Source organism: Peromyscus leucopus, chromosome 10, assembly GCF_004664715.2.
Source record: "Peromyscus leucopus breed LL Stock chromosome 10, UCI_PerLeu_2.1, whole genome shotgun sequence".
Lineage (NCBI taxonomy): Eukaryota > Metazoa > Chordata > Mammalia > Rodentia > Cricetidae > Peromyscus > Peromyscus leucopus.
In genome coordinates this window covers 50,601,646-50,628,266 of record NC_051071.1, presented here as the reverse complement: position 1 = coordinate 50,628,266, position 26,621 = coordinate 50,601,646, and positions in this window count along the sequence as shown.

The window sequence follows — 26,621 nt, the reverse complement described above, 5'->3', positions numbered from 1 at the left end:
CTCTACTTTTCCCCACCCTTCTCATCGTTCCTCCCCACCACCTCTCCCCTCTCTCCATTTCACTCCTTCCCCATTCCTCCAATCTCTTTGCCTCCTTGCCATGGCATGACACAGCAAGAAAGCCCTGTCCTCAATCTTTACCCTCTGGAATCACGAGGCAACAACATTAAGCTCATCGTAAGTTACACAGTGTGTATTCTGGTGTGGCAGCACAGGCAGGATCAAGCTAGAGCGCTGTTACCAGCAGTGAGGTGCTACTAAAACAAACACATGAAAATGTGCTGGAGTTTGGAGAAGCATGCTAAAGAGAAATGAACAAACAAAAAGCCTGATTTCTATGATTGGGATATTAAGATTTACCCCAGTGAGGAATCTGAGGAAGAGAAAAATTACATTGAAAGCACAGAACTTTCTCCATGATATGGAAGTGGTCACATGAACAGTAAAAGTCACTCATATAGGATTCTATTGGAAACTGGACTAGAGGCAGTTCTTACTACAAGTTAGTGACTAGTGTATCTGAATTATGTCCATGGCCTGGAGTGGTCCTCAGAAAGTAACCTTCAGGCAACAAACTAGTGCAAAATATTTCTATGAAAGGTGTTGAAGGTACTGCATGACTCCCTTCAAACACATGCAATAAAATGAGAGAAGACAGAATTGTTGTAAGGAAGGGAAACAGCATCAGGCATATGAAGGATTCCCAGCTTAGGCAAGTGACAATTAAAAACTTGTGGCAAGGGAAGGCAAGGCCAAATGACTTTCTGATAAATTAGCACAAAGAGAGAGCCAGGTGGTATTTGTCAAAAAAGGAGGGTGATGGCATTTCAGAGATCATGAGGCTGCCCTTCTCAGAATGGGGTAATAGTATTCGAGCCTTGTGAACTGAGAAATCTCTGTGCCACTGGAAGAGCCAACAACTGGCCTTGGTGGTGTTCATGTGGTTCTGGTTGTGGAGCATTCAGTAAATGGGCTGCCATGCCATGGTGCCTACCACTTAAAATTCAAAGCATGCATTGAAGATCCTGCAGCCCAGACAGAATCCTGCAACAGGAGTAGATTCCTGTAGAGTTCTAAAGAGTGCCTAATGGAGCCACAGGGATGTAGTTTACCCTATATTCCAGAACTCTAGAGCCACCAGATTATAAACCCAATTTAGGAAAGCTGCAGGCCCTTAGCTTCAGCATGTAAAAACTGCTATAGGTGCTGAGTTCAGTACCACAATAGTGTTGTGACTCCTCGAGTCCTTGAGGACTCAACCTGAGGTTCAGTGTCATGTCAAAGGTAACATAAAAAAGATTATTTCCTGTCCTTCCCTGTAGGGTTATGGCCTTATGTCCATCCAGTGACTCCTTTCTTTTGGTCTATGTTTTTCTTTTTGGAGAAGGAATGTGCACCATAGGCCTGTCTCACAACTGTGGGTCATAAATAGATGCTTTTCTTGGTTGCACAGACCTACAGGTAGAAAAGATTTCCCTGTAGGCTGAATCATACCCAGAGCTCACTTGTGTATGCTTCTGATAGGAGTCTGGCCTGTTGAGCTAATGCTGGAATGAGCTAAAATCAGAGCTACTGGATGAGATAAAGGACTTGTATGTGGGAGAAGGGCAAAACTTTGGGAGTATAGCCAGACTTGTATGGTTTGGATAGGTCTCCTTATCCTTAATACTGACTAGGCTCTGACAGGAAAGTGAATGGATTAATGAAGTATGAGAATGGATTTATGGAAGGAAGAATTCTTCATAAAAATACACCATGCCTGGTACTGAAAACTAAGCCAACTACTTAGAACTAGTGACATTACGGATCTTTAAGAAGAATTTATGATTTCCACTTTTCTAAACCAGCGCAATTCCTAACAACATTATAAATATTTGTCCTTTTCCCTATAGATAAATGTAGTCCTCACCTTTACCAAGGAAACTTCTCTTTGGGCTCCTAAGTTATGCTCTAGAATATGAGAAAAAGTCTTCTCTAGGTAGGGGTGAAGGCTCTATGGAGACACTAGTTAAATCTCTCCATGTTCAGTGAGTTGTGTAAGGTGTCTTCAGTAATAGGAGGCCATGAATTTGAAAAAGAACTATGAGAGCTTTATGGGAGGGCTTGGAAACAGGAAAGAGAAGAGAGATATGATCTAATTATATTATAACTCAAAATTAAAAGAAATAAAAAGACAAAGTTGATTCTTTTGTGTTTTCTCTCTCTTCTTCCCTCTCCATTTCTTCTCCTTCTCTTCTTACCTTTCTCTTTGTCCTTTTGTCCTAGTAGGAAGTAAAAACAACAACAACAACAACAACAACAACAACAACAACAACAACAACAACAACAAAATGCTCTCACTGGATGCAGAACATTTCATCTTAATGCTTCTTTTCTTGTAGAACCGAAAACTGATTCATTTTGATTTATTATAAATTATCTAGTTTGTGGTATCATTTTATAGTCAAACAGATTATAGTCTTTCCTAAAATAATTCAAATTCAAAAATAGAAGTACAGTAAAACTCAACTGCAGACCTTATTTGACCTTTTAACATGAATATGAGACCCCTGAGATAAATAGAGTGTCCTTTTAATTTTAACATTTGATAGTATAGTGGTCTAGAAAAGTTATTGTAAAAGTCAGTTGTAACTCATTTAAGAACCCCAGGCACCAGACTTCAATTCAAATTCTGCCTGTACCACTTACTGATACCCTTGCTGTGACATAATGGTAGTAGCAGTTTTCGTCTTAGGGTGGTTTGAGGATTAAATGTTTCAATAAGACATCAGATAAGGCACATTCTGTAGGAAGGAAAGCATCTCTGTTGTCTTCATTATCCCTTAATCCCATCTTGCCATCTCAGATGCTGATTCCTCCTTGTTGGACTAGGGGAACAGCATCACCAGGAGGCTAGCAAACTGAGAGGAAGAATAGCTCTCTCTATTGTGTCAGGAGAGACACCAACTCTCTCATTAGCAGGAGAGACACTGAGGGTCATCTTGGTTAAGTACTCTTGTTTTGACTGTTGAACATTGTTTGACAGCTTCATATGTTTACATAATGAATTTTAGTCATTTGTAAACACTCCCCTATTCCTTCTCTGTGGCACTGAAACCTTTCTTTTCAACTCCCCTTCCCACTTTCATGTTTTCATTTTGTGTGTGACCTACTGATTCTATTTATTTTTTGCCTGAGCATGGATGAAAAGTTATTTACTAGAGCAATGGCAACTTATCAGTGAATATTTCCATGAAGAAAATTCCACCCTCTTTTTTAATAACCATTGATTGCCAATAGTCCCTCAGAGAGGGATGGGGCATCACAGTGGCGTTTCGATTCTTTAGGCACTCACAGCAGTACTACCTGACCTGCAGCCTGTGGGTCACATCTGGCTAGACATGACCTAGGTTTGCTATGAATGATGCCTAACACAAAGTTACAAATATATTATTTAAAACACAATGAGGAATTTTACAGTTGTTTTTGGTAATTCCATTGTATGGTTCATGATAACATTGTGTCCCTGTATCTAAAGTTTGGGAACACCTCTGAAACCTACTATATTATTTTCACACTTTAGTGCAATTGCTTTTTATAGCATATAAGTATATCTTGCTTTATTTACCAAGCTTTATTACTTATCACATAATTGATATGTTTAATTATTATAATAATTTATTTTAATGACATCCCCAGAAGATATCTTATTAATGTTTATCCCAAAAAATATGCTTTAGTCTTTTTAGAGCTCAATGTTTTTTTCTACTGACATTTACATATAAAACAGTTATATTTGTATACAGTTCCATACAAAAATTTCTAGCATATTCATGTATGAGCAAATTCCTGTGTTAGACACCAAATGCAAATTAATAGAACTTTAGAATCAATTGTGGACATTTTGCTGAAAGTACCAAAAGGGAAGTGTGACGCAGACACTGCCAGGCCCAAGAGAGAGATGCTATCACTGTATCTAAAATAGTTGCTAACCTTTTATTAATTGAACAGCAGGATTTCAAATGTTAGCATATCTTATTACATATTCATATACCCATTTTGCCTTAATTTCATGTTGGAAAAAATACAAATTGATTGAGAATTTTTAGAATTTAGCTTTTATTCATCATCATAAATGCAACTCTGCGATCTCACTAGACTTGGGGGCAAATGAGGAAAATATGGAACTCAAAAGCCTGCAGCAGGAACAAAGATTCCTGGATATTGCAAGCATATAGGATGGAGGATGCTCTTGCTAGCTGGGGAAGGAGGGGGCTGGCAATTAAGATACACACAAGTCAAAACCATCAGCGTTGTCCACAGTCAACAATGCGAGCTTCGTAATGGTCCTATCATTCCTGGACCCAAAGTGCCTCATGCTTTCCATGATGCTTATACAAGTCTTCACCTTTCCAGAGTCGTGTTTGCCATCAGACTTGGTAATGCAGATGAAAACTTGTGAATCCTTTGTCCTTGGATCAGCATTTGCCATGAATAAGTATTAGTCCCCATATGCTCCTGGGTAAACTCGCCATCCTCAAATGTCTCCCTGCAGAAGGACTTACCATCAGTGCCACTATGGTAGGTAAAATCACCACCTGATACCTCAGTTCTGGAATAGTTATGTGAGAGGAGGGAGCCTTGGTTAAGTCCCTTTTCTGCAGAACTCAGGGCACAGTGCTCTTCCGTCTTGAAGGAGGTGATAGCCCAAAGGCTTACTTTCTATCAAGATGGTAAAGAACACCGCGGGGCCAACTATGGCCATCAGCAAGCAGTCGCAGGAGACGATCACGTTTGCAAAGCTGACTAAAAACTTCTTTTTCTATTTTGAAATTATTTCCTTAATTTTTGAGATTATAATGTAATTGAATCATTTTTCCCCTTCTCTTTCCCCACTCCAAACCCTCCCATATACCCTTGCTTGCTCTCTTATGAATCGGTGGCCTCTTTTTATCTTTTTTCATTAGTTGCTACATGGACACCCCCCCCCCATTCCTAATATGTAAACACAACCTTCTTGGTTTGTACGTTTTGCTTGTATGTATGATTTGAGGGCTGACCATTTGGTATGGGATAACCAGCTGGTGTGCTCTTCCCTAGGGAAGACTGTTTCTTTTACTCTCCTTATCCTTAAGTTGCCTACAGTTCTTCATGCAGGGTTGAGGTTTTGTGTGGAAGAAAAGCTGACAATTTCCTTAGCTGAACTGCACCATTTAAGTTTCCCTTTTACAGCAAACATAGGCCTCTGAGAAGAATAGTGCTTTACATAAAATATCTAGTTTTAGGGTCTAGATGTTAACTTTTAGAGAAATACGTTGCTACGGGGACTTCTTACTGAAAAATTTCTGTTTGCTATTCTTTTTCTTGATTTCTTCTGTCTCCTTTCATTATTACTCTTGGTTGATAAATATTATTAGCATTTTTTCCTTCTCCAGTTCCTAAGGCATAAATTGCATCTTCCTTACTTTGGCAATTGCCCTTATCTTGAAGACTTCAACTTCCTTTTGCATTTGATGAAGACTTTCACAGAAACCCAGAGCTGGTCAAAATGCAGACAACAACCGACTGTGGGGTGTCCAGCCCCAGTTGATAATTCTCCAACATCCCTTCACCAAAGGCTCAGGGAACATTCTGGAAGATAGGCAGAAATACTATAGAGTCAGAGGACCACTCTCTGAAGCAAGACAATGTTTTCTATTGATAACAGGGAGCTGTATCTTCAAATATTAACAACATGGCCACCTAGCTAAGAGAAGTCCAGTGACAGCACTAGCTGATATGCTAACATGGAAGAGGGAAACCTCCCAGGATCCCACCCCTGATGGAGAACTACAGACAAGTAATGGCTGATGAGAAAGGAAGAATCATTCTTCTCCGGGGATGAAGCCCCTGACAATGTTTTCCAATTCCAAGTGGTCAGGCCTAAACATATGTACTTATGAGCAACACTAAACAGACTCACCAGATTTACTTATGTGCACATATGTTTATATGTAACAATAATAAGGAAGAGGTCATGCATTAAGAGGTGTTGGGGGCCAAAATGAGTGGGGAGTGGAAATTATTTCAACACAATGCTAACTTACAAAATTCATTTAAAAATATGAAAAATGCACAGCAATCATCATTTTCAGTGTTCTCCTGCCTCCACCTTTTTGCTGCTCATTCACTAACCATGTCTATGGTATTGTTTTCTAGAGTTTTACTTTGTTTATTTTTCAACACTAAAGTTTAAGACTTTGAAGATTACAATTTTGGGCCTATTTTCCTGACTTCAGGTGTTTCCTGGTATGATACTGTTTTGTTTTTCTTCTTGCCAGATTCTTAATCGCATTTATGAAATGTGCTCAACAGGTAAATTTTTTTTGTATGCCTACATCCATCCTTATTTTCTTATTTTATGTTGGATATAATATTCAAGGTTGAGAGTCATACTTTTTTTTTCTCAATAAATAAAAATGTCTCTTGTACCTCCTGGCATCTGTTGCTGCTGATAAGCTGGTTGTGACTTTGGCTGTATTTTCTTGGTTGTTACTCTTTGTTATTCCTCTAGTAACTCCTGAAGTTTCTCTTCCCCATTTTCCTTCATCTTCTACTCTGAGTAATATAGATCAGCAAGACAGGTCTAGGTTTAGATGTTTTTCGTATTTTTCTTTTTCCTGTTATCAGCTTCTATGTTACTTTTGATTTGTGTTTTTGTTAACTGTGAGAAGTTTTTAGTTTGTATACTTCCAAATATTGATTTCTGTTGTCATGGTGTATTCTTATATTCTTGACACTAGAGGCTGAGCCAGAAGGTTGCTACGTCCTGATTTCAAGGCCAGCCTGGGTTACAGTGAAATTGTTATTAGGTTTATTCTAGGGCCTTTCCTTCCTTCCCTTCCTTCCTTCCTTCCTTCCTTCCTTCCTTCCTTCCTACCTACCTTCCCCTATTTTTCTTTTTGGCAATCCATCATGACTCTTTCCTCTTTTTACTTTTAATTCATTTACCTTGGTTTAGACGCATTATAAGTAAAATTCTTAGTAACATACTCCTATTCACTGATTTCTTTTTGTGTCTAGTTTAGAGTTTATCTTACAATATTTAAGCATTCAAGGCTTTTTATTTTTAAATTTTCTAGTTCTTATGCATACTTTATTTTATCTCTGTAATAAGTAGCTTTTGCTCAAATATAATATTTCCTTTTCCAGTCATATAATAAATGTTCTTTGAAGTTAACACAATTCCATTTTAATAACTCTATTATATGAACGTTTATATCAATGAACATAAATGTACGAGGCTTGTGTTTACCTCTAGTGGTGATGGTTGTCGCTTCTGCAGTCTACTCTTTATTTTGAATGTCCCTCTGGTTGGATGTATGATAAGAGACTCAGAGCAGAAATTCGATTTGTACTAATTTGTACTTTCCTCTTCCCTTCCCCTCCCCCTTCCTCTTCCTTCCATCTCTTTTCCTCCCTCTCTCTGTCCCCACTAACTTCTTTCTTTGACAGGGTCTCAGTATGTCTTGAACTGTCAATCTTCATGCCTCAGCCTTTTGAGTCATAGAGTTATAGGTGGACAGTACACAGCACCCCAGCAGCAGGGAAGTCTAAGGCACTAGGGAGAGAAACACCTTATCAATGCCATCTAACCACCACAACAAAGTGGGTGCAAGTCTTGAATTCACACACAGTCACCTTGTCTATAATTTCTAAAAAGGAAATACTTATATTGATCATTGGTATGTTTCTTTTTCAGAAGGAATATTGCGTACATACCCATATAACCATGGTGTTGAAAGAGCACATAGTTCATTATCTGACATCTTCAGATTTTTGTAATTCTTTCTTTTGTATTTATTCAGGCTGTTTCATTTATATCTATCTATCTATTTACATAAAATGTGACTTATTTTAAAATGAGTTTCTTGGCCACTGAGAAAATAATGTATATTTTATAGCTGTTGTGAGATATTCTATAGATGTCTTTTTTTTTAAAATCCGTTTAGTGTATTGCATAGTTGTATTTTGAAATTTCTTTGTTGATTTTTAATTAGGATGATTCATCTAATAAGGAAAATTTTCTTGCCCAAGATTTGAGAAATTTTCTGCTGTTATTTATTATTTTTTCTTATCTTAAGAATTCTTATCTTGGTCCGTTGATCATGTCTAGAATTATTGGGAGTTGTGTTCATACTCATTTATTTATTTTTTTTATTGATAACTTAATGCAATAACTCCTCCACATTTTTATTAATTCTGTTGTTTGAGAGTATAATATAATAATATAATTTCCCCTTCCCTTTTTCCCTCCAAGCCCTCCATATACCCCTCCTTGCTCTTTTTCAAATTCATGGCCTCTTTTTTCATTAATTATTGATATTCATATATGTATATGGGTATGCATACACATTGCTAAGTAGGACCTGCCCAGTGTGTAGGACGACACACGTATGCAATCCTCAGATTTGCAGAAAGGTAGAAAACTGGAAACCGAGCCTTTAACGGGTCAAGCTCCTTTGGCTCCATGATGTTCAGACTCAGAACATGGCGTCAACTCTCTGGTTCCAAACCCAGGACTCTATCTCTATTTTCCAGTTTCCTTAAATTCCTAGCAGACTTCAACCTCCTTAGCATTTTAAAAAAGATTCTGACATATGCCAGCAAAAACTTTCAAATATGTCAACTTCTGTTCATCCCCACTTAGCCAGATTTTCCCCAACTTCATTTGCAGGCAGCCCCAGAAGTACAGCTGTTTGCGAAACCAGCAAGATCAATGCCTAAAGGCAGCTGTTTGGTTTCATATGCTTTAATTAACAGAGTGGTTTGGGGGAACTGTTTCCCCCCACACACACAAAGCTATTTTCCAAATAGTTTTAAGAATAATATGCTTGTTTTCTAAAATTATTGACTGTACCTGGAAAGCATACTCTAGTTTCTAAATATAATGTTATCTCTCCAACAAAGGTCAGTTTCTAATGAACTAACATCTTTGAAGGCTAGCCAATTTTTGTATTAATTTTCTATGATATTATATTAAAATGGAAGGAGCCAAAATATAATATTCAAACAATTAAAAACTGAATTCTGTATATTACATATATTTTTTGCCATTAAAAAAGACATACTTTGGAAAGAACTGGGAGGCCTGGGACATGAGTGTGCTCAGGGTTTATGATGTGAAATTTCCAAATAATCAATAGAAAATTCTGAAAAAAATATTTATTTTTGTGTGTAAGAGAGCTTTGCCTGTATGTATGTTTGTGCATTACATGTGTGCCCACAGAGGCCAGAGGAGGGCATCAGATCCTCAGGGACTGGAGTTACAGACAACTGTGAGCTGCCTTGTGGGTGCTGGGAATGGAACCCAGGTCCTCTGGAAGAACAGCCAGTGCTCTTAAGCACTGAGCCATCTCTACAGCCCATCAGCTAGCTTTCTTATTTAACTCGGCCCAAGAATGTTTTGCTCACAGTGGGATGAGCCCTTCTTCATTAACTGGGAATCAAGAAAATTCCCAACAGGCCAGTCTGATGGAGGTAATACTACAGTTGAAGTGTCCTCTTCCCCAGTGCGTCTAGGTCTGTATAAAGCTGACTGAAGCTATGACACCCATTTCTCACTGCAAGCTGGTAGAACAAGGGCTTTGATTCCTATTTTATCTCCATTTATACTTCCTTGGTTCCCATATAGGATATGTGCAGAGTTAGGATTTTTTTTTTAATAATTACCAGATCAGAGGTGAGAAATAATCCACATCTACCTGCTACATTTGGTTCTAGTGCTTAATTCTTTCAAGTTTTCCAATCTCTTTTCTTCCACTCTGTTTCCTTTGTTCTTTTATGGTGGTATTTTATATGTACTGAAATGTGATTTTAATTGTATGTTAATAAATAAAGTTGCCTGGGGGTCAGAGCTATTAGAGCCATAGCAAGAGCGTGGTGGTGGTGGTGCACACCTTTAATCCCAGCACTTGGCAGAAGAGCTAGGTAATCTCTGTGTGTTCAGGGATACAGCCAGCATTGGAGACACATGCCTTTAAGATACAGGCAGTGACGAGGCAGTTACGTGTTTGGGTTTACAACCAATGAGAAGGCAGAACAGAAAGACTATGTAAAGACATACACACAGGAAGTAGGTCTCTTTCGGAGAGGTAGGAGCACCGCAGAAGTAAGGGTTAGATTTTAGCTCTGAGCTCTGACCTCTTGGTTTTCTCTTTTACATTGGTTCTGTGTTTCTTATTTCATAAGATGGTTGGTTACATCTACATTCTTATACTGTTTTTAATTTTCCATTGCTTTTTCCCGCATGACTCAACAATCAAATTTCTCTCTCCTAATGTTCTTACCCTTTTATTTGCTCTGTCGATTAACTCCATAACTTGACTACACTGTACTGTGTCATGACAGTACTGAAGGTTAAGAATCAGAACAGGAAAACAGAATGTGGAATTCTAGAATTAATCCTGCTGTTTCCATAGGTTGCTATTGGTGAAATTATTAAGGCCACTCCACGTAGTTAAAAGGAAGATTTATTTAGTGGGTAACTTACAAATGAAGGTATAGATAGGTTGCAGAGTCTGGGGCAGGTGTGTCACAGTCCAGCGGTGTTCTCTGGACCTCTGCTTGGTCAACCTCCATGGTCTAGGATCCAGGAACAGAGCTCACGCTGGCCCATCCAGATCTCGGGTCTCCAGGCGCCTCCCTTGGCCCCGCCTTGTAGGCGTGACAGTTGCCGAAGCCTTGATGGGGGTTGGAACTTCCAGATCAAAGCTGGAATGGTTACCCACTACAGGTCGCCATTAATTTTTTGGATATATTTGCCAGGTTGATCTTTTCACTCCCTCTTTCTTAAATTTTAATCCAAATTCCATGTTCTAAGAAAGGATTTCTCTTATCCTTATTTTGTTGAGGTAGAATGCACACATAACAAACATTTGTATTTCCAGCATACAGTTCAGCCATTTGTTATGTTCAGACATTCTTCAATCATCAAACATCAATGCTAAATTCTAGAATAAATTGTATCACCCTCAAAGAATCCTATATTCATGAACTAGACATTCTTCATTCTCCATTCTCAGGACTAGGCTAATTATTCTCTGTAGTTTTGCTTATTATGGATCACTTATCAAAAGCAGAAGTATACAATGTGTGGCCTTTTATGTCTGGCTTCTTAATTTGGTATGTTGTTTGCAAAACATATTTGTGTTGCAGCATGTAGCAGGATCTCATTTTTTTTCCTTTTAACATCTGAATAATGGTTCTTTATGTTTATACCACATTTTGTGAATCTATTCATCAGCTGGTGAACATTTACATTTATAATAAAGATACAAGGAAGCTGGAACTATAGGAAGGAAAGACATCATGTATACAGAAACTATTACCACATTTTTGTGTTTCTATGTCAAAATGTCTGAACTTGGGTATCTTTTAAAGTAAAGATGTTTATTTAGCTTATGAGTCACTGTCAGGGGTCCAGGACTCTGTGCTTGAATTTGATTTTCCTTTCCTCATCTGATGACATATTCCTTCCTGTGAGCTTGAAGTGCATCAGGAGAAATGGAGTCACAGTGTACTTAGAGCCCCCTCTCTCTTTGCTCACACCAATGCTCACTATTAGGTTGTGAAGGCATCTCTTAACACCTCTCTATCAGCATTATCTCCAATAATGAAATGATCCTAAGAAAAATTACAGTGTTTTTGTTGACAAGATGACTCAATGAGAAAGACACCGTTTGACACCAGGCCTGATGACCTGAGTCTGAAGCCCAGAACCCATGTGGTGGTGGGAGATTACTAATTCCTGAATGTGGTCCTTGGACCCCACAAACATGGTGTGGCACATGTGCATCAATGGTAATTCTCTCTTTGAAGAAGAAAAGTGAGAGTAGCTTGGTATGGAAGAAGCATTTCTAGCATTATCATCTTAAAGTGGGACTTGGCTATCTTATGGTAGAAATCTATGTTCTTGGGTTCTTCTTGGTATGTAAACCTTTGCTTCTGTGAAGACTGACTTAACAGAACAAGTGTCATTACCTAATTATAAAATCATCCCTAATATTTTTATTTCTAGAGTATCTAAATAAAGTGAGTAGACACAACATCGGCTCAGCCTTATGTTCTGTGTCCCTTTGTATGTACCACAGGGAACCAGGAGTCCTGAGGTCAGAGGCAGGGACGGCTCCTAGTCTGCTCTTCTGATTGAAGCCACTGGGGGCAGTGTGAGCATGGAGAAAGGCCAGGTGAGGGTCTTAGCCTGTGAAAAAGGTAAGACAAGTTACACATTTCTCTGGTTCTAGAACTGCTAAAGAAAGATGCCCTAGCAAATGAAGGAGAAGCTTCTCACCTGGAATTCCTTGGCAGCCACTGCAGAAGAAGAGATGGGAGAAGACCCATAATGAAAACACCTTTGAGTTAGGCTTTCCTGGCTCTGCAGTATATCATCTTCAGTAAACAATGGTAGATTCAGAGATGGGACCCTGAAATGCCAGCCTGGAAACTATCATAAACCTGGTTGTGTGTGTGTGTGTGTGTGTGTGTGTGTGTGTGTGTGTGTGTGTACATATGCACGTATGATTCCCATAATAGCTAATTTATATGACATCTCAATCACAAAATGCAACTAAAATACCCCTCCTTTCCTATGTTGGTGTCCTGTTTTTCTTGCTTGAACTTGGCAATCATCAACCTGAGGTACCAACACTGACTGCGGTCACTGCTGGAGAGCAGCAGAAAGCATGCTTACTGTTTTGTTTGCTAAGATGTGTTCCTGATCCTGCGTCTGGTGCCATCACATCCTGCTGGGAGAACTGGCAAATCAGACCAGAGCTTGTTCCTAACTCCCATCATGAGTCGGGATACTGGAAACTCAGTTCACTTAGAGCTGACCCCTCAGAAATCTCACTCCAAATGTTACTCTTCCTCTCTCTCCTACCTACCCTCGACATTTTCTTGTGTTAACTCTTCACATCGGGGTTTCTGAGTAGGTGTGTCTACATCCACCTGTTTCTCTCCCCTGTTTGACAGCGTGAGTCACCAGTGTGTATCTCCGTATGTCGGAACAGGCTGTTTCTCTCCATCAGCCATTTGTCTTCGTGTGCCCACCTGCTGGGATGCTGGTCTAAACCGAAGGAAACTGAGGATCTTGGCTTTTGACGGAAGCCAGGAACATGCATCAAACCATTAGAGGAGAGCGTTTTGAAGATCCGTGTCCTTTTAATGACCATGTCTACTTTTCACAGAGGTCTCACAGAGTGTCTAGGCAGCAGAAGCTTTAGGTGGTAAAAGGAGAGAGGGAGAGAGGGAGGATGGGGGAGGTGAGAGAGGAGGGTATTGACAAATTTATTAATATATCCGTATATAATAAACTCTGAGAAATAATATTTATATCACGAGTCATATCCCCAAATGATAAACTTTCATGATTTCACTGTGAGCTGCTTAGAAACTCATGGATTGAGTCCTGATTGGTCATTGTAATAACTGAGAGTGTCTTAAGGGAGTGGGGGGTAAGAACTAAGATATAAATATTGGAGATGTTGGTGGAAGAGAACCAGAGGCCTGGTAGGATTACAAGGAAGAAGAGGAGAAGAAATGGAGACTCAGTCACTGAATGTTGGAGGGAAAAGGCTGGTTCAATTGTTCAATTCTTCCTCTTTCTTCATAGCATTGGGGAGAATCTGCATGCTAATGTGCTCAGTCAGGCATCTGGTAGCGCCTTAATAGGCATTCTGGCTCAGTCTTTGCCTCAGGCATGCAAATTTGCAGTTTTTCCCTTGACACACTTTTTTATGTACTTGCATAAGTAGCTTTCTAAATTTGTCTGAAATATAATGTTTGTAAGATATTTTGGGAGACTTATGAAGTCTTGGGCTGGAGTTAAGCTTAATTATTAATTTATTCACTTTTTTTTCTTACCTCAAATTTAGTATCTGAGGAAATTGTTAAACTGTCCATAATGTGAGAAATTAAAAATGATAAAGACAAAATAACTGCAACAAAGAGACTATCTATTTCCTTGCGTAAAGATGGATGAGATGGCTGTTTCTAAGTTAATTAAAAAATGTTTGTAACCCCAGAAGCGCTTGCTATAGCACTAAAATGAATGGGTATGCGCAGTCCCAAAGGCCTATCTACTTGTCTAGGAATGGGAAGCGCTGCTCCTCTTGCAGGTGAAGTTCAAATCTTCACCCTAAGTGGGTTAACACTGCTACAAATTTTACTGTAGATCCTTGTATTCAGCAGTCACTGCTCTGCTTTATGGTATCGGAGGACCTGATCATACGGTTTACAGAATTGAATTAGCAGCAATTTAGTAATTCATTAGAGTTTATTCTGAGGTCCTTAACATGCTAAGATATAACAGTTTGCATGTCTACTGTGGGTACCAGTATTTTGTTTTAACGGGGTGAGGGCTGGTTGAGGAGGTGCATGCTACAGTGTCTTCTGAAGTGCCATAGGTGGAGATCCTCCTGTGACCTTGCTAGCTGTCTCAGAGGAGGATGAATGCCTAAGATCAAAGCTGAAACTCCAACACAAATGCCCCAGACCTAGCCTGTGTTGACAATGAATCTTGATCAGCTGGTTGATTAATCTCTTCTGGCCCTTGTAGAGTCATTTACTTCCTCTTTTAAAATTAGTGTGTTTCTTAAAAAAAAAAAGTAGGTATTTAGCATTCCTATTTTAACCAGATAACAAATTTCATAGCAAGATTGGATATTAATACAAAAATTTGGAGGTTAAATTCTACCTTTATTAATCACCCTTCCTATTTTGTAGGTTTTCATTATGTGTCTTAGTTATTTTTCTACTGATGTGATGAGACACCATGATGAAGGGAATTTATAGCAGAGTTTATTGGGGCTTCCAGTTTCAGAGGCTGAGTCCATGACCATCATCCTGGGAAGCATGGCAGCAGGCAGGTAAGCTTGGTGCTGGAGCAGTAGCTGAGAGCTTATATATCATTCACAAGCATGAGGCAGAAAGAAAAAGCTAACTGGGAATACCTTGGGCTTTCGAAACCTCAAAACCCATCCCCACCTCCTCCAACACCTCCTCCAAAAAGGCCATACCTCCTAATCCTTACCAAACAATTCCACCAACTGGAGACCAAGCATTCAAATACATGAGCATATGAGGGCCATTCTCCTTCAAACTACCACAACAAGTTATTCTAACTCAATACATGCCAAGTTCTCGATTGGTAACATAGGAATAGGATAGTCCCAAACTCAACTCTGAGAACTGAGGTTTAGATTTACGATATGGTATTTGCTGAATTGTTCACTAGGTATATTGTACATACATTGGTTTAACTAAAAGAAGAAAAAACAAACACACACACAAACAAACAAACAAAACAAAAACAGAGATACCAAACAAGCAAGAAGAGGAAGAGATGAGCCCTGTGTAGGAGGTGGAGCCACTTCTCTATTATTACCTCCTTTGGGTCCCACTTTGATATCGGGGTCTGAGGACAGAAAGAATAAAACCAAAAGATGAGAGAAGGTACTAGTTGATGGATAATGCCCTTGGATTCTCTTCCTCCTGCACGCACCATTCACTTCCTTGGGGATTCTTGGTTAAAAAAATGGCAAGTGACAGCACTCTTGGGTGATCCCAAGGGCTCACTGGCCAGGCAGCCTTATGGTTCTCTTCACCTGGATGAAATTCTAGAGAAGCATTTTCTGGACTAGGCTATCTGACTCAGCCTGCTTTTTCCTTGAATATTTACTTTAGAAAGCCAATGATTATAAATCATTTCTCTACTCCTGTGGGATATAGATTATTTAAAATCCTCTGGTCAGACTTGCAACCCCAGAGATGTCTTCCTCAAGGATCTGGGAATCTCTCTCTCTCTCTTGGTTGCAAACACCTTGCAGAAGAAGAGATATTACAAAGTCTAACTGAAAGTTAAGATAGTTCTTAATGTGTTCTCTGATTAAACGGGGGCAGAGGGCAAAGAATACCTCTTCAGTTTTGATCTCTCTCTTATCTCTTGGCTTCTGAGCCTTACAGACTTCTTAGCTGTCCTCTTTAAATCATTCCCAACATAATCTCTATCTGTTGTGTGTGATATACTCTGTTGTGCACAGCTTCATGCTGGAAAGTTCCTTTACTTGTAGGAAGCTATTCTACAATTGACAGGGAATGTGGTGGCAGGGTGCTGTCTTTCATCTGCAGATCTTACAGACATGACTTGCTACAAACCACTAGCAGGGAGTGGGAGTAGGGACAGAAGGGATGGGAAAGGGACACTTGTGGACTTCATTTGCCTGCTTCGTCTGTGGGTCTCACCACTCACTTCCAAGCCTCTCCTTGCTCTCATGCCACTAGAGGTGAGTTCAGAGTCATTTCTGACCTCTTTCCCCTGTTGGAATAGTTATGAAAAGAAGTTGATCTGAAAGTAATTTGATTTCAGTGTTCATTTGGGAGGAAATAGGGAGTGCCTTGCAGCTAAGACTGGAGAAGGGGCATTTGGATGTCTACTGCTAATGTTTCTTCAACTCTACTAAAATACTTTCAAGGACATTCAGGATAAAAACTAAGTAGGGTAGTGCATATAAAGTACCAGATTCTGAAGGAGATTATGTAATCAAAATGGCAATTATGGTTAGTATTTCCTCATCAATGTACTAGTATTTATTTAGAGCAAGGCAGTTCTAGCCATCAAAGATGCAGCAATGAGCAACAATAATAAAATAAAGCCCTGTTCTTCTGAAGCTTACACTTCAGTGCGTGTGCGTGTGTGTGTGTGTGTGTGTGTGTGTGTGTGTGTGTGTGTGTGTGTTGGAGGACACAGATGAACAAACAGTAAAATTGTATTTGTAGTAGAAAAATAGCTGGTTAGGTTGGAGAGAAGTTAGAGCATGCCCATATCATGAGGACAGGCAGCGGCTGTGTATATGGTCAGGGTGAAGAAGAGAGGGAGGTGTATGGGAAGTTTCCTAATCACATTGATTTACATCATCACTGGAGAACTTGATCCTGCACAGGTCAGGCCATGTTCCATATAAAAGTAGTTCAGGATTCCCCCCCCCTCCCCCCTTTTTTTTTAAACTTTTATATTTGAAAAAGGAAAGAAAACAGACCATTTCCCACTTCTCAGTAGTCAGATATTTCAGTTGTAAGGGAACCGCAATGTTTTGAACATGCACCAGAAATAATATGGGGCTTCTAGATGGATTCATGAAGTGACAACATTTTGGGGGCCCTATTACCATGAATGTGTAGCATGAATCTTAAAAGTTCTTATTAATAAAATCAAACCTGAGGCAGGTATTGGGGTGAACACTGGAAAATCAGAGAACCAGAACAAGCCACAGCTAACCTCACCTGGCCAACTTCTCAACTGGTCTTGTTTCCTCAGACTGGAAGCTTCTATGTCTTCATCCCAATGGCTCTCAGCTGAACTTCTGCTAGAAGCCAGAAAGCTGAGCCAGCCAAATGCTTAACCAGCCAAATGCTTAACCAGCCAAATGCTTAACCAGCCAAATGCTTAACCAGCCAAATGCTTCTAGTTTCTGGTCCTCACGCCTTATATACCTTTCTGCTTTCTACTACCACTCCCTGGGATTAAAGGCTTGCTTTCTGGAATTAAAGGCATGATGAGTCACCATGCCTGTCTGTATCCTTGAACACATGGATTTCTGCCTCTAGAATGCTAGGATTAAAGGTGTGTGCTACCACTGCCTATCCTTTATGTTTAATATTGTGGCTGCTCTGTCTCTGACCCCAGATAAGTTTATTAGCATGCACAATATTTGGGGGAACACAATATCACCTGATTGTCTTTATTTTACCTGGCTCATGGCAACATACAGTATGACATCAAGGTTGGTCACGAACAGGAAAGATTTAAAATCACCTATCATTGCTGTGTGACTAAGAAGCCTGCATTTGCCTCTACAGTTTTCTCCGTCTGCAATGACCATCAGTTTAATTGCTGAGCTGTATGCCTATTACTCATGTCTGTGGCCAAAATCAGAATAGTCACTGAGATTTAGGACCTCTATTGATAGGTGGGTTGGTTCTCAAACAAGTTACTAAATATTCTGAATCTCCCTCCTGCTTTTAGTATCTTATTTTGTTACATTATTTTATTGAGATAGGCTCTCATGCATTTCAGGGTGACCTTGAACTTGCTATGTAGCTGAGGATGACCTTGAACTTCTGCTCCTTCTGCCTCTACTTTCTACGTTCTGCGATTACAGGAACATGTCACCACTTCCAGCTTAAGAACATGTTGATGAAGCTAGTTCTTAGAGCCTAACACATGAATGAAAATCTACCTGTTCGTTTTTGTCATATGATCACCCATTTTTTCTTCATAACATGACAAAGCAGCTTTTTGCACACCTCCCCTCCACATTTGCATCTGCCATTTTGTTTTCATCTCTGACTGCATTCCTGTGACTCTGACTGCATGGTTCATGGTTCATGCAGTGGCTGGGACTTACTGATCTCTCTGCTGCAGAGGCTGGTGGACGGCTCTGCATGAAGACACACAGCAGAAGGAACAAGCCAGTTAAGAGACAGAACCCTAACTCTATTTCTTTCCCTGTGGAGGTAAAATAACAAATTCACAAATTTGTTCAGAGTCCTTTTAACACATTCATCTGCTGTCATTTAGATTGGCAAGGCTGGCTTTAATCTTTAAATTTGAAATATTTCCCAACTGGGAGGAGACTACTTATAATAATAGCTTCCCAGGGCTACTCAGCTTTTGCCTAATCCCAAACACACTCCAAGGCAGGTTCTGACACTGAAGGTCTTCCTAAGTCAGAAATTTATTAAGAGTCCCATGAGTGTAAAATTAGGTATATGAAGATGATGTCATATTTCCAAAATTACTCCATGAAGCAGACCATAATGTCAGTGAGAATTGTACTTTCCCATTGAGCAGTCCACACATCCTCAGTGTTACAATACTGAAGTAAAAACTGAATGCATCAACAAACACAAAGTTAGTGTCTATGGAAAGCAGTCATGTAGATTGCACACACTAGGAAAACATTGGCACTGTCTGTGAGTATTCCTGAGAGGTAATATTACATCGTGTGTGGATATTCCCTTATACTTATAGCAGTTTCTTTTTGTCAGTTTACTGAGATATGCTTGAGAAATAAAAATTATTTGTATTCAAGCTATATGATATGTTTTGATATACATCTGTATTGTGGAAACAGTACCACAGTCAAGTCAAGGACGATGCCAGTCAACCCCTGACCTACCATTGTTTTGCTCTGAGGGACGAATGCTTAGGATTTTCTTTCCAGTGAGAAAAACCAGCTGTCTCTGTCTGTCTGGTCTCTCTGCCCACCTCTTCCTCTTTGCCTAGCCCTCTCTGTCTGTCTGTTTCTCTGTCTATCTCAGTATGTCTCTCCAAGTGCGTTCCTCTCTATCTCTCTGTCTCTGTGTCTCTCTGTGTGTGTCTTTCTGTCTATCTCTGTCTCTGTCTGTCTCTCTGTGTCCTTGTCTCTCTGTCTCCCCCTCTGTGTGTGTCTCTGTCTCTTTCTCTGCCTCTGTCTGTCTGTGTGTGTGTGAAAATACAAGAAGGTGTTCATCTACAAGGCAGTAAAAGTGTCCTCCTCAAGACTCAAATGTGAAAGGTAAAATTCTTGTTTAAGCTGCTCAGGGCATGGCATTTTCCTTGAAGCATCGAGAGACATACAGAAAGTGACAGAGATAGGACAGAGAGGCAGAGAGACAGAAACAGAGAAAGACAGGCAGAGAGAGAGAGAGAGAGAGAGAGAGAGAGAGAGAGAGAGAGAGAGAGAGAGAGAGAGAGAGATTTTCTTCTTCTCTTCTTATAAGGGCAGTTACCACATGGGTGGGTTAATGCTGCTCTGCCATCGTTATCAACAGATAAGTGACCACCTATAAACACAGTTACATCAGGAACTCCATGAATTAGCAAATGAATTTTGGAGAGGGATGGAGAGATACCATCATTCTGCCTGTAGCACATGCTTCATGTTGCTCAGTGACATTTAGCACCATGTTGGATTTGCATCTGTGCTCTGTCTCAGTGGGTTCCGGACAGTGAACACATCCTTAGATTTTTCTCACAGCAGTTTCTCCGTTGTGATGGTCTAAGCTCTGCAAGTCCATCGGATCTCAACTTTTCAGCTTAGAAAACTGGGAAGTGTCCTTGCTTTCATGAAGCAACAAAATAAAAACAGGCCTACCTCGAGATTATCACCCCAAATACAGTTGTCTCCAAACTTGAAAATATTCATCTTATTGTAATGTTTATTCACTTGGCTCAAGCACTTTGAAACGGGCTTGGTGTGTACAGATCTGGGAGATTCCCTTGCTTGCACCACTATACAGAATAACTGCCAAATGAGAAAAAGGAACCCCAATACTTTGACAGGGGCATCCAAACACTTTAATAACCATCTTCCCATATAATATCTCTGTAAACTTCAGATAACACAAAACCATGTGGTTTTATAACATAAATTTTATGATTTGATGTTATCACCAGGTATCTACAGTATGACAACACATATGTATACATGTACACACACACACATACATACATAGGAACAAACAAGTATGTACACACCCACGTATACATGTGCATACTTGTAGACACACACACACACACACACACACACACACACACACACACACACACACACCTAGGAACACATAAACAAAATTTTCCTTATTTATGTGTCTTGCTTATACTCTAGTGGTGAAACAGCCTCTGGATAAATGGTTTAGGAGCTATTTTTACAAATTCCATCCTTTGCTTTTAGCAGCAGCTAGAATTCCACATTAATCCATTTCCATCATGCTGCTGAAGCAAACCCCTAATAGGATTTAAAAAGGAAAGGATTCATTTTGGCTCTTCATTTCAGAGGACTTCAGCTCTTCTTGGTGGGGAAGAGGAAGAAGATCCCAGGAGTCAGAGTGTGTGATGGAAGGCGACTGTTCACAACAGGAGGGCTAGGGAGCAGAGAGTAACACAGAAACCAGGGGTCAACCCAACCTTCAGTGCCCAAGTCCATAAACAAGACCCCACCTCCGTAAGATTTCATAGCCTTCCCTGGTAGTGCCACCAGCTGAGGAATGGCATTTCAGATTCCAACCCTTAACAGACTCTTTCTAAAATCTTTACAAACCTTTCACTTCTTCTGGTTAATGTGAGATGCTTTCCTCTGTCTGTGTGTTTGCTTATGGAAAGAAGTCTTCCACAAAGACTTTGCCCTCTCTTCTTTCTCTTGGAATCTCATGATCATTTGAAGATTGTCTTAGTCCTTAAGACCACCATTTTCTACTCCCTGGCCCCCATAGGCTCGTAGCCATATCATAATGCAGAGTGCATTTAGTCCAGCTTCAAACGTCTCTGTAGTCTATCACAGCATCAACACTTTTTAAGTCAAAAGTTCAAAGTCTCTTCTGAGACTCATGAACTCTCTTAACTGTTATCACCTGTAAAATCAAAATGAAAAAGCAGATCACATATTTCCAACATATAATGGCATGTGTGTGTGTGTGTGTGTGTGTGTGTGTGTGTGTGTATGTATTTACATACATACATACACATTACTGTTTCAAAAGGGAGGCAAGAGACCATACTGAAGAAATACTGGACAAAATCAAGACTGACAGGTATCCCATGACTCTGGCATCTCCAAAACTTTGTGGTCTCCAAGACAATCTAAGCTTTGCCTTTACAGCTTCATTCAATGGCCTCCCTAGGCCTCCATTCGGGGATACCCCTGACACATGCCTGGCCTCAGCAGTGCAGGGAGATCCCATAACCCCTTTCTTCTATCCTTGACTTTAAAGGGAGAACTACATGGCTGAAGCTGTCCAGTTCTGCTGCTTGCTGCGGCTGGAACATGGCCCCCTCATTCAAATTCTTTTCACCAGCTTTCTGTTTTCAATGATTTTTTTCCCACTGCTTAATCTTGGCTATTCTGAAACTTGCTGTATAGACCAGGGTGGCTTTGAACTCGGAGTTACACTAGCCTCTGCCTTTTGAGTGCTGGGTTTAGAGGTGTAAACCACCACACTGTTTCTTTAATTTCTTTTCTCTTTAATTCCTTTTCAGAAGTGGAAGCTTAGCTGGGTAGGGTCTTTCTCTGAGGTCACCACTCTCTTTATTCCACTTAGCATCAGGCTTTTCTTTAATCTGTTTACACTTCCTGGTGGTCCTTGTCTCTTTCAGCTGTGCGTTTTGCATTTTTCCTTGCTTGGCTTGCTCTTTTTCATTATAGATCTTTGTCAGACTGGCCACTAATAGCCATGAAACATAGTCAATGCTAGGTTGTTTTGAAATGTCCTCTCTAGAAGCTGTTAATCCATAAATCTTTAATTTAGCCTTGGGCAGTTTTTTTTTTTTTTTTTTTTTTTTTTTTTTGATTAGGGCAGAAAGCAGCCATGTTCTTCAATAAAATATCACACACACACACAAAAGAAATCAGTTTCTAGGCCACGTAAGTTCTTCTCCTCTTGAGCCAGGCCACCAGAGTTCAAATCATACTCAGCACCACTGTCTTCTCTGCTCCTACTAGGATGGCTCATTAAGTTCTGCTTAAAGCACTCAGTTTCTTTACCATTCTAAAGTCGCAAAGTTCACATTCTGCATATATATATTCCAGCCTATCACAGCAATTACCCCAGTCCCTGATACCAACTCTGTCTTAGTTACGGTTTCTATTGTGAGGAGATACATTGACCATGGCAATTCTTATAAAAGAAAACATGTAATTGGTGCCGGCTTATGGCTCAAAGGTTTAGTCTGTTGTCATCATGGCAGGAAGCACGGTAGCATGCAGGCAGACACGGTGCTGGAGAAGGAGCTGAGAGTTCTACATCTGGATCAGCAGACAGCAGGAAGTGAGCGAGTCACTGGACCTGGATTGAGCATCTGAGACCACAAAGATACCCTCCCCCCCAGTGGCACACTTCAGTCCAATAAAGTCACACCTACTCCAACAAGGCCATACCTATTAATAGTACCACACCTTATGGTACAAACCACCACGAAGTTGACTGTAAATAACTCATTTTCCTTAACGATGCTACTCTCTAACCCAAATGAGAATCACTTTGCTACAAATTGTGTCAAGCTTTTCTGAGTAATTCCTCACCAGTTCACAACAGTTAGTTTGGTACATTAGACCATATTTGACATTTCAGCTCTTGAAGGAGGTGAATCTAATTTTCTCCCAGGGAATAGTGAAGGTCCTGGCATCTAGTCCCATCCGAATCTACGCTACTTTGCAAAAGTCAATCTTTGACAGCAGGGCTTGCAGCTGTAAAAAGAACAGAATGCAGCAGGTGGGATTTTAAAGCTCTTGCCTTCAAATTGCTTTACTGGATAATAACTCCTCATTCTACGATGTAAATGCACATTGATTGCTCATGAATAACCACTTTAAATTTGAAAAATGTTACATTTGATGGGAAATTATCAAATGAGAAGTGCTGTACTACAATGTAGTTTTTTTTTTTTAATATTTGGCTTCTGTGAAAAGGATTTAGTATTCAAGAGAATCAGAGCAATTTTTAAAATTGTTATTGTTCCAGAGAAGTTTGGAAAAGCATTTTATTTCTTGTGTGTGCATGTGCCTGCGTGCCTGAGTGTGTGTGTGTGACTGTGTGTGTGTGTGTGTGTGTGCATGTGCCCACACATATGCTGTGTTATATATACAAGTTCATGTCATGTATGAATGTGAGGTGATGGCAAGTGTATGTGTGTGTGCACATGCAGAGGCCAGAGGTCAATGCCAGGTTTCTTCCTCTCCCACTGATCTGGAGCTGGAATCCTCTACTTCTTCAATGGTGGGATTACAGACATATACCCTAACAACTGATTTTTCTATGTGGATGCTGGGAATCCAAACTTAGGTTTTTATGCTTGTATAGCAAGATCATTCAGCTACTTTCCTAACCACTATGAACTCTTTTTGTTTCTTTGACTTGTTTCTTTGAATCAAGAACTTGTTTGTTTGTTTCTTTGAGACAAAAGCTAGTTCTGTAGACCAGGTTGCCTCAAACTGGGGCAATCCTTCGGCCTCAGTCTCTTGCATGATGAAATGGTAATTTGGAAAGGTATCATTCAAACATTTAAATTATATATTAATATATGGCTTAGGGCTGCAGACTTTGACATAAGACTGATAAAATAAGTAGTCACCTGCTCCATTAATTTTGAAAAGTAGTAAAATGTTCCTTTGATATTTTACCAACATTTGCCATTGTGTTCTTAAAGAGAAAATAACTTCATTTAATTTCTGACGATCACATTCACATTTTCCTTACTTCAGTTAGGAAATATTTAATTCGGGTGTTAAAATAAGCAAAGAAATGTAAAATTATGTTGATTTTAATAATATCTTATTTTTTGCCATATTTAGATGTTTTACTTTTATCTAAATTTAATTCTAAATCAAGGATGCTGTCTGCTGTCTTAATTATAATTAGATAGAATTTTGGTTTTCTAGTGAATGAGAAAGGTATGCTACCAAATTTGCTCGGTTTTACAGAAATTGACATCTCAATATGCCTTGCTCTGCAATGAAATCTCTTTGAAAAAGTAAATAATTGTTCTCAGAAGGGAACATGTGGTGGAGTCGACAGGGTCAGAGATCCTCTGGGGAAGCAGACACCTTTATCACAGCAGCTCTGGTGTGCGGCTGGATACAATACTTGACTAAATTAAAGATCTTTAATATGCTAGGGAGACTTCATTTCTCGCTGTTCTTTTCAGGTTCAAATTGCTATTACGACCTTGAAATTGACAGTACTGGTTTTCCAATTTAATAACGTGTATTGTTTCTGAAGGAAATGAAATGTGTACCTATTCATATGTATGAGTGTTTTTGTTTAATAAAATATGAACTTTAAAAGGATTTGTTTGAAAAGCGTTCCTTCTTTCTTCAGAGTACACGGCAGTGTTGCTGTGCAGAGGAGGCTAGTCCAGGCTGAGAGGAAAAGCCACTGCTCCCTCAGCTCCATCCCACCTTTTTATCTGATGGGGCCGACCTCTGACTCTTCGGTTTGGAGGGATTTCCCAGGGTGAAAAATAGTCTACATTGTTTGCTGCAGAAACCATGTTGGCTTCCATATGAAAATCGGCTTTCTAACTTGAGCACTACTGACATGATGGGCTGGATCCAGGCTAGTTGCTATGGGAACCATTCTGTGTGTTCATAGGACACTTGCCGCACCACTGGCCTCAACCTACCAGATGATGGTAGCCTGCACACGCTTAGTCCCTTAGTGTGACAAAGATGTCTTCTTCAATGATATGGCTTTGGGGTGCTGGTAGCAAGCAGTTCAGAGCAACTATTTTCCAACCTTACCTTAGTACTAGCTTGGAATCCAAGCCCTGGAGCTTGAAGCCTGGTTCCTTTACTCACTAGGAGTGGGCCCTTGAACTGGTTAGTTATTGTCTTCCAGATTAAATATCTTCATTTACAAAATGAAGACAATAATGTATTCATACCTTAGAGGAACATTCTGAGAGTCCGTAGAACGACACACAAGAACCCCTTAGAAATGGACTTAGAACATGGTGTGAACTGAAAGAGCCGGGAAAAAGACATACCGGTGTTAAAGACTTCACAAGGCTGATGGGTTGACCAGAATTTTGTGACCGTGGAGCATTGAGCCAGAGCTAAAGTGTTTCAGGCCGTCTTTAGCCACCCTTAGAGCCATTTATCACTCGCCTCTGTGAATAACCTAATATCCTGTGACTATCATGTGAAACCTTTTGGATGTGTTAACATAGTAGACTACTAGCTCTTGCTGAACTGAGCATATCAGCAGATAGCACTTGAAGCCTACAGCAGAGATTTCTCTACTCTGCTATAACTACCTGCATGCCTGATAGTTCTACCAATGTATTCGAAGATTGCCTTTACTTATTACTTTCCTTCCTCTGTAACTACAGAACTTTGTAAAATTATTACCATATTTGGAACATGATAGTCTGGGCAACTTGACTCCATGCCCCTAGATTATAGCCACTTATATTAGGCTCCAGAATAAGCTATGTCTCATTGGTTTTGTGATGAGAACTGTGGTTTGTTCTGGCAATAGATAAATCTTCAACTTGCTTGAAATTTATTTTTATTATGATCTTTTGTAACCTTTGAATAAAACTTAAATTTTCACATCAGTGTAAGAATTAAAACCCTGGGATTTATATAATTGACACTAATTAGTCAGGTTTTCTTATCTTTATAATTGTAGTTAAAATCATCAGATAATTAGTTTCTGTAGCTAGTTTTTAAGAGCTAAGAAGAGGGAGCATATACCATTAAACAACCCTAGGAATAAAATGTTCCCAAGCACCCTGGGGCTAGATTCTACAATGTGTAGAAGGAAAATCATTTTGTAATTTTTTTAAAAGATCTTTTCTTAATCAATAGCTTACTCATAAATGCCTGATTGGACCAAACTTTTACTTTAATAGTAATTGAAACAAATGCTAATAGTTCAACACCTCTAGTTTTCAGAGCACAGCAGTAGCTGAAGCTGCATTTAAAAATCTCAGCAGGCCTTGCTCTTAGAATCCCATAAAACCTTGGGGCTATAGCTGAAGAGGTATGATTAAGACCAGTGCTCAATAACACTGCAGGGATTCTCCTGTTTGGAAATGGCCTCTGAATTCTTTATATCTATCTATC